General features: G+C 33.5%; 1 pseudogene across 1 annotated transcript; it reads left to right on the forward strand.

Annotated features, from left to right (window-relative positions):
• The first annotated feature begins 371 nt into the window (after positions 1-371).
• On the forward strand, positions 372-11,414 carry LOC309665707 (ADP-sugar pyrophosphatase pseudogene; annotated as a pseudogene). The gene has a single exon. The product of its transcript is annotated as an ADP-sugar pyrophosphatase pseudogene (transcript).
• Positions 11,415-13,600: the final 2,186 nt, after the last annotated feature.

The raw sequence follows: 13,600 nt of genomic DNA on the forward strand, positions 1-13,600 counted from the left end.
GGGATATCTTATAGACTTCAGCAGTATGAATTAAATACACAAGATTAACGGAAGGAAGAAGAAATCTCTGGAAGTCATGAAGCAGGTTATAGGACTAGGATAATGCTACACCTAAAAGCAGGAGTAGTCTTTTATTTTATGTGAAAACATTTCAGGATATGGTTTCAATATAGCTACTCCTACATTGAACACTAAATCTAAAAAAAAAAAAAAAAAAAAAATTTAAAAATATTTAAATAATTAAAGATGCAACTTTCGTCTCAATTTTCTTCATCTTTCAAACCAGAATTTTTAAGATAAATCTGAATTTCCCATGTCTGTAAAGATATTTACTCCTTTATAATAAAATTTCATAACTTAAAAAAATAAATAAAATTTCATAACTTAAAAAAAAATCTTCTTCCTAAAAATGTAAAAGAAAATATAAAACAATTCAACCACATTGATTCCATTTCATTTTGGCATACCAGAATCTACATATAAACCCAGTTTTGTTATCATAGTGTTCACAGTATTCTGATATTTTCAATTTACCTACACTAAAGCACTTTTATTTTTCTATATGTTCCTGTTAATTATTATGTTTAATGTATGCATAATATCTCATATAGTGTTGGTGTATGATGATTTAACACTTTGTTAGATTATTTCTAATGTTTAAATTTTATTTAATATTTACTATAGAGTGACATCTTTGTGATAGTATATTTTTTATTTCTATTGATTATTTCTTCAAAAATGGAAAAAAGAATAATGATAATTTATTGAATTATTAATATTACATGAATAAGTTAATAACTATCAATTAGAAGGAACATCTTATGAATCTTGCTGCATAATTGCATTTTGTTTTACAAAAATGCTGTACAGGTTGTAAATCCTTCTTGTAAGGAATATGTATACTAATTTCACTGCACTATTTCTTAAATTAGAGACTTTTAAAAATTTTAACTTTTTAGTCAGAATAAAATAATATCTCAAGATTGTGTTAATTTGCATTTTATTATTAGTGTTGACGAGCATCTATACTCTTTACTTTCATATTCTTTGGGATTGAGAGTTACTTTTTAGTTGTTTATAATTATAGGTAGGAGAATTAAATATCTAATTGCATTCATCTAAAATCAGTTGCATTTTTCCCAGACAAATGAATTATTAAAGCAAAGACCATTCAAGGCAAAAGTGGTCTGTAATACTACTTTTAAATGCATTTAATTTAGTTCCTTGTGCATTTGTTGAGTTTTTACTTCTTAGTGTTAGTGCATAAAAATGTTTCTTATCAAAGGGATGTATGTCTCCTTGGTATTAGATTCTTTAAAGAATATGACACTTTAATGAGAATGACATATGAGCCCTTACAAGCCTGATTTTTAGCAGATCAAGTTAAATTAAATAATAGAGACAAGTACCGTATGGTAAGCTCCCTAGGAGAAATTACAGTACACTGCTGCTTTTATTATAATGATTTCTCATGCTCATTCTTATGTGAAAGAAATGGACATGAAGAATCATTATGAGTAAAGAAAAAAGCATGTTAGAGAGCTTTACTAGATTTAACTAAACCTATCCTCTTTCATTTATCTAATTTAAGCATTTGTGAAGGGCTAATATGGCTAGAATATATATTAAAATCATATGCAATATAAAAATCCTCTTGGTCTTATACCTCTGGTGTTTCCAGCTCATTACCTCCAGGATTGTTTTATAAAATATTATAGAAACCTGCTTTAAAAATACAGAAGACCTTTGTCTGGCTTTCAGTAACATTACCTGTCTCAATTGATATGAATCTCTTTCCCAGCCCTTCTTCTACCAGACTGTGGACTCAAAACACTCCAAACCTCCTGTCATTCTCTGAATAGGTTATGCCTCAAGTCTATGCATTTTTCAGATTCCTCTTCTTAGAATGTCCTTTCCCATCTGTATTAGTTTTCTGTTGTTGCTCTGACCAACGACCACAAACTCAGTGACTTAGAACAATACAAATTATTATCTTACAGTTCCAGAAAGGTACCCAGAAATGCAATCATAAGCAGAGAGGCATTCTACAAGTTGAGAGAATGGAAGAAGTCACTAGCATCTTCAGCAGGGCTGGGTACCACTGGCATTTCCCGAGACTGCGACCTCAGAATGGCCCTTTCTTTTTTCAACCCCTTCCCAAAGGAATACTCTTCTCTTCATCCCACACCTTGGACATGAACTTCTTGCCTGAGGACTGAAAAGACTAATTAGATTAGCTATGGAAAACCAAGAACTATCAAATTTTTCTCAAAATACCAGTCTATTATTTCAAAGGAGTTAATTTCAAAAGGAATATCAGTCGAGCTTGAAGAAACAATGTACATGGATCCTACTGGTAAAACTAGAACTTGGGAAACTTTGAAACACATAACTGGGAAGGATAGTCAGCTGATGGTGTGGTAGTTATCCCAGTGCTGCAAAGAACTCTTTATTATGAATGTGTCGTTCCAGTGAAACAGTTCTGACCGCCAATGGGGAGCTATAGCCTAGAATTCCCCACAGGTCTCACAGTCAGTAATGAAAGCCCAGAAGCAGCTGCTCTTTGGGAGCTTGAGGAAGAAACTGGCAATGAAGGTGACGTTACTGAATGTTCTTTAGCTGTAAGTATGGATCCAAGTTTGTCAACAGTACCACATGCATTTGGCAATAACTGTTAATGGAGATGATGCTGAAAATGTAAAACCTAAGCCAAAGCCAGAGGATAGAGAATTTGTGGAAGTAATTTTTTGCTAAAGAATGATCTCTTGAAGAGATTTGATACTAAAGTGACTGAAGAACATCTGACGGTGGATGTCAGAGTCTTTTCCTATGGTCTCACGCTGAAGCATGCAAACATGAAGCTGTTTGAAGTTCCCTTCCTGAAATTTTAGGTGCAAAGATCAGTGGCCATGTTTTTGTAAATGAGACCACCGGGGCCTCCTTTACTAAGACTTTGTATTCAGCTTAGTTTAATGTCGATTTGAAATTAACTTTTCCATACAATATAAGCAACACAGAATGCAAAAAAAGAAAAAAAATCCTCAAGTGCAGTGGTAGCTGAAACAATGACAGAACATAAATATTAGTCTCTGAGAAGAAACCAAAAAGATGAGATCATATTCGAGAAATTATTTGTTGAATCTGGCTCAATGCTAAGCTAGCACTGAGAACACAGCAGGAATGGGAAGGATGTTGGATGCTAGGAGACAAGGAGGTATATGCTTCTGAAGTGAAAAGGAAGCCAATGGGAATGACAGACACCTGAGTCATTCTAGGATTTTTGCGTAAAATAAAGTTGATGAAGGACAGGAACAGGGCTATACCTTCAGCTTGGGTGTAGGAAAGATACCCAGAAACCCAGTCATAAGCAGCGAGACATTCTACAGGATGGGAGAATGGAAGAAGTCACTGGTATCTTCTGGAGTTATACAAGAGTAAACACATATTCCAAACATTGTCTTATGTATGGATGCTCTCAAAGCAGTGATTGTCCTTGCTATAAGCAATGATCTAAGAAAACATTTACCTATAACAGGAAGCCTTGTAGACAATTTAGACTTTTGAGAAAGACACCCTAATTCATAGAGCACTACTTTTGAATGACATCTGGAATTGCCTCTTAAACTTGAAACCTTTTTCTATTAATGTGTTTATCCAACACAGTATACCAACTTATCAGCCTTAGATAATTATTGACCATCAGACTCCATTTTCGAACAATTAAATCTCACCTTCTAGGTGCATTTGAACTTTATGTAGTTAATGATTCCTAAAACTGACTGTAAAGCAGGACCAATTTCCTACTGTTTTGAATTCCTAGTGTCAGATTCAGGTTCCTGCAGGGAGATTGAAATCAGTCAGGATTTCCTAGGCAACAATCTGAAAATAGTTGAAAAAGGAAGGCCTTTTTAATATTCTTCCTCGTGTCAAAACAGGTGCTTTACCACATGTAGTGCCAACACCAGTTTGCACCTAAGACTACTTACCCGTGTTCATTTTCCCTGACCCAACATTTACAACTCCAGTAGGCCTCTTATTTTTTCCGAGGAAGAAGCAGAAGTAGCCTAGGGATGATTTCACTTTCTGTGGACACTGGGCCAGGATAATGAACAGCATAGAAAGAATAAAACTCCGTAGAATCAAATGTTTTACTGTTTGCAGGGTAAACAGGTTTCAATTAAAATTTAATTGAAGTAGATGTTTTGTCTAGCCAAGCTCAAATGGACTTCTGGATCAGAAGCAAAATAAGAAATTTCTAGACTGCAGTCTCCCCTCACACACATTTGAAGTATCACTCCCATATAAAATAAATATTTTGTGTTCTAATTCACCTATTTAAGTCTGTGGCCTATTAATAGAGACTTCTGAGTAATATATAGAGATTAATGATTTTACTTGGGTAAGCAGATTATATAAAACAATACTAACTATATGAAATACACTTGAAATAAATTGCCCCTTTTGACATGATTTGAGTACGGCACTAAAAGGATATAGGATCAGACATATCAAGAATAGCTTTGCATATAAACCAAGCAATTACTACTTAATAAATTAAGCATATTCTAATTGCAAAATTCATAACATTACATCATGTTTTTAAGTATGTGGCTGTCCTTTACTGTGACATTTACTTTGAAGGTAGTATTTCACTGAATCTGTGATTCACCACTATTTTATATGCCACTAAGAGCAAGACATTATAATTTTTAATATGACACAATTATTTCTTTTTTCCCTCCTCTTCAATTTTTTGCAATAGTTTGAAAGGATAGGTATTAACTCTTCTTTATGTGCTTGGTACAATTCCCCTGTGAAGCCATCCAATCCTTGACTTCTGTTTGTTGGTAGCTTTTCGATTTATTGATTTGATTTCAATACTAATAATTGGTCTGTTCAGATTATATATTTCATCCTGATTCAGTCTTGGAAAATAGTATATTTCTAGGAATTTATCAAGTTCTTCTAAGGCTGTCCAATTTGTTTGCATATACGTGTTCATAGTATTCTCTTATTGTGTTTCTGTGATGTCAGTTGAAATTTCTCCTCTTTCATTTCTTATTTTGTTTATTTGGGTCCACTCTCTTATTTTTCTTAATGAACCTGGCTAAAAGCATATAAATTTTGTTTATATTTTCAAAAAATCAGCCCTTGGTTTCACTGATTTTTTTCCTATTGTTTTCCTGGTCTCTATGTTATTTGTCTCCTCTCTAATCTTTATTATTTCCTTCCTTCTGCTGACTTTGGGCTTTTTATTCTTTTTCTAATTCCTTTAGATGGTAGGCTAGGTTGTTTATTTGAGATTTTTCTTGCTTCCTGAGGTAGATCTGTATCACTATAAACTTCCTTCATAGAACTGCCTTTGCTGCCTTCCATAGATTTTGGAGAGTTGTGTTTTTATTTTCATTTGTCACAAGGTATTTTCTGATTTCTTTGTTAACCCATTGATTTTTTAGTAGCTTGTTTTATAGTCTCTATGTGTTTATATTTTTTCCATTTTTCTTCCTGTAATTGATTTCTGCACTGTTGTGGTCGGTAAAGATGCTTGATATAATTTCCATCCTCTTAAATTTATTGAGACTTGTTTTGTGATCTAGCATGTGATCTATCCTGGAAAATGTTCCATGGGCACTTGAAAAAGGAAAAGAATGTGTATTCTGCTATAGCAAGGGTCCCCGACCCCCGGGCCATGGATCAGTACCAGTCCGTGGCCTGTTAAGAATCAGCGCGCACAGCAGGAGGTGAGCGGTGGGCAAGCAAGCAAAGCTTCATCTGCCACTCGCATCACTCCCATTGCTTGCATTACCACCTGACCATCTCCCCCCACCCCCCCATCCATGGAAAAAATTGTCTTCCACGAAAACGGTCCCTGTTGCCAGAAAGTTTGGGGACAGCTGTGCTATAGGATGGAATGTCCTGTAGATACCTATTAAGTCCAGCTGCTCAAATGTGTCATTTAAGGCCACTCTTTCCTTACTGATTTTCTGTCTGGATGATCTGTTCATTGATGTAACTGGGGTGTAAAATTTCCCTACTATGTTTGTATTATTATCAATTTTTCCCTTTATGTCTGATAATATTTGCTTTATATATTTAAGTGCTCCTATATTAAGTACATATATGTTTACAAACATTATATCCCCTTCTTGTATTAATCCCTTTACCATTATATAATGCCCTCCTTTGTCCTTTATAATAGACTTTGTTTTAAAGTCTACTTTATCTGATATGAGTATTCCTACTCCAGCTTTCTTTCTGTTTCCATTTGTGTGGAATATCTTTTTCCATCCCTCACTTTTAGTCTGTGTGTCTTTAGCTGTGAAGTTATTCTACTGTAGGCAGCATATAGATAGGTCTTTTTTTTTAATCCAGTCAGCCACTCTGTGTCTTTTGATTAGAGCATTATTCCATTGATATTTAATGTGATTATGATAACTATGTAACTATTGTCTTCTGGTTGTCTTTACAGTTCTTCTCTGTTATTTTCTCTTCTTTTAGTCTTTTCCCTTGTGATTTGATGATTTTCTTTAGTTTTATGTTTGTATTCCTTTCTCTCTAATTTTGTGTATCTAATGTAGGTTTTTGATTTGTGGTAACCATGAAGTTCATATATGTTGACCTATAACTATATCTACTTGTTTAAAACCGATAGTCATTTAAGTTCAAACACATTCTATAAGCTCTACATTTTTTTTACTTTTCCCTCATATTTTGTGTTTGTGATGTCATATTTTACATCTTCATGTCTATCACTTAACTATTTATTTTAGTTATAGTTGATCTTACAATCTTTGTCTTTTAACCTTTATATGAGATTATTTAAATGGTTAATTCACAGCCTTTACTATATATTTGCCTTTACCAGTAGGATTTTTCCTTCCTATAATTTACTATTTCTTGTTGTAGCCTTTTCTCTTTCATTTAAAGAAGACCCTATAACACTTCTTGTAAGTATAGTTTAGTATTGATGAACTCTTAGTTGTTGCTTGTCTAAGAAGATCTCTACTTCAATTCTGAATGATAACCTTCCAGGGTAGAGTATCCTAGGCCGTATGTTTTTTCCTTTCACCACGTTAAATATATCATTCCACTCCCTTCTGGCCTGAAAAGTTTCTGCTGAAAAATCAGCTCATAGCCTTATTGGGGTTCCCTTGTATGTGACTTCTTTGATGCATTTAGAATCCTCTCTTTAACTTATGCCATTTTAAATTATAATATGTCTTGGTGTGGCTCTCTTGTTTCAAAGTCTCTGTGCTTCCTGTACCTGAATATCTGTTTCCTTCATGTTTAGGAATTTTTCAGCTATAATTTCATCAAATACATTTTCTACTTCTTTCTCTCTTTCTTCTCCTTCTGGGACCCCTATAATGCAAATGTTAGTATGCTTGATGTTGTCCCAGAGGTCCCTTAAACTATTCTCATTTTTTAAAATCTGTTTTTCCTTTTGCTGTTTTGATTGAGTGATTTTTGCTTTTTGAGTTCTTTCTAAGAAACCTTTGCCTTAGCCAAGGTCAAATTTTTTTCTATATTTTCTTAGAAAAGATGTATAGTGTTGTGTTCAAACTTCGGTTTAGAATCCATTTTGTGTTATTTTTTTGTGTGATGTGAGGAATTTGCCATATATCGCTTTTTTTAATATGTTGTCAAGATGTTCCAGCAGAATTTCTGGAAAAGGCAGTATTTTCTCCATGCAGTTTATTTCACAAATTCTCTGAAAATCAACAGACAGTATATGTAAGGGTATCTTTGTGGGCTGTAATTTCTCTTCCATTGATTGTTGTGCTCTTCCTTTTGTCAGTATCCCATTATCTTGTTTATGGTAGCTTCTGGCAAGCGTTGAAATTAAATAATGAGAATCCTCTAAATGTTTTCTTCTATTTCAAAATTACATTGACAAATTTAGTTCTTCTCCCTTTCCATATAAAATTTAGAATCAATTTGCATTGTACAAAGATAAAAAAAAGCCTCTGGGATTTTGATTGGGACTGAGTGAAATTGATGAATTCATTTGGGGAAAATTGGCATTTTTGTTGAGAATTTTATCCACAGGAAGGATGTATCTCTTCATTTATGTAGGTTTTTCTTTGATTCTTTTCATCAATGGTTTATACATTTTTTCATACTGATATTACACGTATTTTGTTAAATGTATATCTAAGTATTCCATGTTTTGTGGTGCCATATTTCTTTATTTTTCTTTTAATATCAATAGGAGCTGTAGAAGTCCTCTCTACCTTTTAATTCCTGATATTGCAATTTGTGTCTTCTCTCTGTTTTCCTTAATCAGTTTAATGTTTCTAATCTTCTCAAAGAACTAAGTTTGGGTTTCATTGATTTTATCTATGATATTTGTTTTTGTTTGTTTGTTTTCTTATTTGATTGATTTTAACTCTGATCTTCTGCTAGGTCATAGTATATGTGTGAGAGTGTGTAACTGAGTCAATCCAGTCAAGAGCTTTTGTTTCATTGTCCTGTGGTTATTTTTCAGTGAACAAGTGTCCTCAAATATTTCTAGCATGACATTGTGCTTATTTTGGAAGCTGGAATACTGGAGGATTTATCTCAAAGTTCATGCTCCTAACCCAGATTTTGCTATTACCAATTTAAACGGTGTTAAATAAAATATAATAGATATAAGAAGGTTAACAATAAAATTGTTGATTTTAATGGTAATACTGAACCTATAGGTAAAATCATGTGGATATAAAATAAAACGTTTCTTTTTCAATGAAACCAGGCATCAACTTTTTCCATTAACATGACTTTATTTTTTTATTGAAGTATAGTTGATTTACATTGTTGTGTTAGTTTCTGGTGCATAGCAAGGTGATTAAGTTATACATATATATTACATATATATATATACATACTCTTTTTCATATTCTTTTCCATTATGGTTTATTACAGGATATTGAATATAGTTCCCTGTGCTACACAGTAGGACCTTGTTGTTTATCTATTTTATATATAGTAGCTTGTATCTGCTAATTCCAAACTCCTAATTTATCCCTCCCCTACCCTCTTTCCCCTTTGGTAACCATAAGTTTGTTTTCTATGTCTGTGAGTCTGTTTCTGTCTCGTATATAAGTTCCTTTGTGTCATATTTTAGATTCCACATATAAGTGACATCATATGGTATTTGTCTTTCTCTTTCTGACTCACTTCACGTAGTGTGATAACCTCTAGGTTCATCCATGTCGCAAATGGCATTATTTCATTCTTTTTTATGGCAGAGTAGTGTTCCATTGTGTGTATATACCACATCTTCTTTATCCATTCATCTGTCTATGGACATTTAGGATGCTTCCATATCTTGGCTATTGTAAAATAGTGCTGTTTTGAACATTGGGGTACATGTATCTTTTCAAATTATATTTTCTTTAGATATATGCCCATGAGTGGGATTGCTGGATCATATGGTAACTCTGTTTTTAGTTTTTTAAGGCACCTTCATACTGTTCTCCATAGTGGCTGCACCAATTTATATTTCCCCCAACAGTATAGGAAGGTTTCCTTTACTCCACACCCTCTCCAGCATTTGTTACTTGTAGACATTTTAATAATGGCCACTCTAACCAGTGTGAAGTGGTACCTCATTGTAGTTTTGATTTGCATTTCTCTAATAATTAGCAATGTTGAGCATCTTTTCATGTGCCTATTGACCATCTGTATAACATGACTTTAAAGTATCACTTTTTCTTAATAAGACTATCAAAGATTGCATAGATGGCACAGCCAGAATAAAGATAAAGGTTTTCACATCTCATTTGTTTAATTTGTATAATATTTGTGAAGTGGATATTAAAATTTTGTATCAAGCACATTCATCTATATACAAAGGCCATACTTTGTGTACATGTGCATGCATACACACACTCACACAAACATCTATACATATATCAAGGCTATATAGTAGAGGTTTACTTTAGTGCACAGGTTTGATTTGTAATCATCATATTGACACGATGACCAAATATTAGTCTCTGCTTACATTCTAATACTCACGAAATTTCAATCACATTGAGATTTTACAACTTGAAGTAATTTGAGGAACAAATAGAGCTAAAAATAAATAGGTATTAGGGTTTTAGTTGTTTACATCAATACCAAAGCATGGGGGCAAAATATCTAAAAATTTTTTCTGGCATTAAGAAGTAATCATTTTTCAGTAAGCAACCATGATGCAAGTATGACACTAGTGAATGCAGAGTTGGAAGAGAATAAAATTGAATAGAATGAGACTTAGTTTGTGGTGCTGCTCTGAGAAAGTTTCAGTCAGGCTATGGGGAACTCCAGAGAAAGGAATGCCCATTAAAGGAGTTCTGTTTGGGTAGGAATGTCCCAGATATAGTACTTAACTCTTACTCATTATTTGGAAAGTCTGGGGAGGACATAACTCAATATGAGTGCTGTGGTGGTTACCAAAGCTACAACAGCAGTAGGATCTCTGCCAGCTACACAACTCAGGGCAGATTTTTTTGATAGGAGACCTGAGGAGCATACCTCCATTTTTGCCATTAAAAATAACAAGGAAATACTAGAAAATTCACGATTGAATAGACTAAGAAAAACAAAAAAATATAAAAATATAAATATGTATATGGTTGTTGAATTATTGGTGATGTAAGCCAGAAAAAATAGGCTTAACCTTACTACATTAATGCTACTTTATTAAAGTGATTCATAAGCCAAAGCCTTATTCAGAATTTAAAATGTGTTCATTGAGTTATGTGTAAGTTTATCTATTACACAGCTAGGAGATAGAATTTTCAATCTTTTTATAGAATTTAAAATGCAATTTTTAATGTTTCCAGGGATTTATAATCTGTTCAAAGCTAAATATTATGAACACTTTGGGAATAATTGTATTCTGTTACCAGATATATGGAAGTATCATATTTTTTAAAATGGTAATGCAAAAGAAAAATGTTAAGAGATATTTCATTATCACTAGTGAACAAACTTTAAATCTTAGATACCATAGGTGATACAAATTTTCTAAGAAAAGACTGAGGTTTACTGTGTTTATGATGTAGAAATCATAAACAATTTCTAATGGTGTTGAAAATTTTAAATATAATGTTAACAAGGTGAACTATTTTATAAATCAGCAGAATAACATTTAGGAAAAGTTCTTTTAATCTCTGGATACTATGCAAAGGTTTGAGAGAAAAAAAGATGAAAAACTACTGTGGCTCTACTGTAACACAGTAGCTCTCTTTCTTGGAAATTATTCAAAGCAAATATTCAGGGAAAACACAGTGATGTATATGTAAGAATGAAAACCAGGATGTTTTTTATTAAAGAAAAATAAAATTCATAGAAATAATTAAATTATAGTAAAGTTTTACCCTGGGATATTTCACATTTTAACAATTTAACATTTCAATAACAATAAACTATATTTAAGAATTAGGAGAATTCTTGTAATACGTGAATACTAATTGCTTTCAATTTTGTTGCATAATTTGTTTCAGGCACTAAACAAAATTGTTGTTTTGATGATGTGCTGTTTGGTAATGTTAGGAGATACAACAATGTATGGCTGCCTACTTTACTGCTCCCAGAACATGCAGATATTTAAAACGGCCTCCTCAAATGGTTCTGGCTTGTGGGACAAATAAACTCTCACTTGCCATCCCTGTGTTCTTCAAAAATTTCTTGTGGTGCTTTTTCTCCAACAATTTCTTTAACCCAGGCAGAAGAATATCTACTTCGGGTGGCCTTTGTGGGCTCTTTCCATAGCCCCTGGACATTGAGTGTTATATTTCCTGGCTCTTATGCTGAGTTCTCCTTACCCTCCCCTCACCACCACCATGACCCTATTGAACAGGGCATGTGATGGCTGACCCCACAGGGATTGCTCTCTTGTATCCACAGGAAGCTTTCATCCACCCCTTGCCCTGACAAACCTATTGCAACAGAGCAACAGCCTTCACTCTCTGGCTTTACTTCAAAAGCAAGTGGTCAGCCCTTCCTTTGTCCTTTAGAAGTACCCTGTTTTCTGTCTGCTTTGATTTTCACAGTAATGAGTCAGGCTTCTAACTTTGGTGTATTCCAAGGACAAGGAACACTTTTCAAGCTCTTTGAGTGACTCCCTGCTCCTTTGATAAGTTTCACCTGGTTTAGAATTTGAGAACTTACCTTCTTCTCTCATAGAAAGCGGTATAAGGACTCTAATTAGGATGACAACCCTCTCCAAATAAAATTATTTACCAATTACTCTGCTTTAACTTTATCTGACTCCTTAAATCTCTGATATTACCTTGGGGTCCATGAGGCATGGAAGAGGCTCTGGAAAACTTTGTTGTTTTTCATAAGGGTGAGATGTTCAACTCACACTCATCGTGGTATTATAACATGTATACTATTGAAAATTTCATGAAAACTGAGGAAGAAGTATTATATTCTAATATTATTTCATTTTTCAATAAGTGCCAATCATGGAATAAACATAATATCTGGGATTCATAGAAGAGGAACAATATAATTTTCCTGGAGGTAGATCATGGGTGTTAATAGCATGAAGAACTTTCAGAAAAATGCTTCTTTGTGATCTTTAAATCATATATATTTGGAGGTTATTGATGTATGTACTAATTAACTGAGTGCTCCCATGTTTTGACTTTCACACCTATTGGTACCTGCGTACTGAATGAATTTTAAAACATCATGACTGACTTCCAAAACTTAAGCCACATTGACTATAACCATACTTTCTGGTTTTATGATGTATTCAATTAACTCAAAAACAATTTAGCCACAGAGATTATGGTATTATGTACACAGTAATTTTATTTACTGCTTAAAAATGGTTGCCCTAATCAAGAATTCACAGTCCAGATTAATTTACTCAGAAAGACCTCAGTTATTCTTATGTTAATCCACACCAGTAACTTTACTACAATTAAATTTTCATTGGTGATATTAATAACTTGTTAGCTAATGAAAGTCAGAAATTGTCTTTCTGAAGAATTAGTAAATTCAATATATGTTAACTGGCTTACATATTTTAGAGACACCCTCACCTTCCCCCAGCATTAATGGGCCTAAAAATCTGGTCAGCCTTGTATATGTCTGATATATTCTGGCATCAATCTCCAGGCTTGATTGTTAAAGGATATGCTACAAAGAGTTTTGGTTTCCAAAACCTGCCCCTGAAATATAGTCCATTTGCCTTAGCTAATCTTTCAAGAAAAGTGTTTTAAAAACACCTAAAGCCAAGATTCCCTAAACCCACAGAATAGGTTGCTTGAGGTTTGGTTTCTACTTGCTAGTAAATATCTGTGTGATGGAATTAGGTCAAAGAGGCCATTTGACTAACACCTTTCAAGTTTTTAGAGACTATCTTGCTATCACCTATTTCCAACTATTGGAGACCTATATGTAGTCTAGTTCAAAGCAGCAGTGGGAGGGAAAGATGAAGGAGTTGTGGGAGGGGGAGTGTCTGGAAAGGCTCACAGATGAGACGGTATTTTAACTAAGTATTAAAAATGAGTAAGATTTTGCCAGTTGACTGGGACATATAAGAAAAAATATTTAGTATGTCAAATGTTTCTATGTAGAATTGTTCAGGGAATGTGCTTTATTCAGGAAAGAA

The sequence above is a fragment of the Balaenoptera physalus genome, assembly GCF_965194825.1.
Source record: "Balaenoptera physalus genome assembly, chromosome: 8".
NCBI lineage: Eukaryota > Metazoa > Chordata > Mammalia > Artiodactyla > Balaenopteridae > Balaenoptera > Balaenoptera physalus.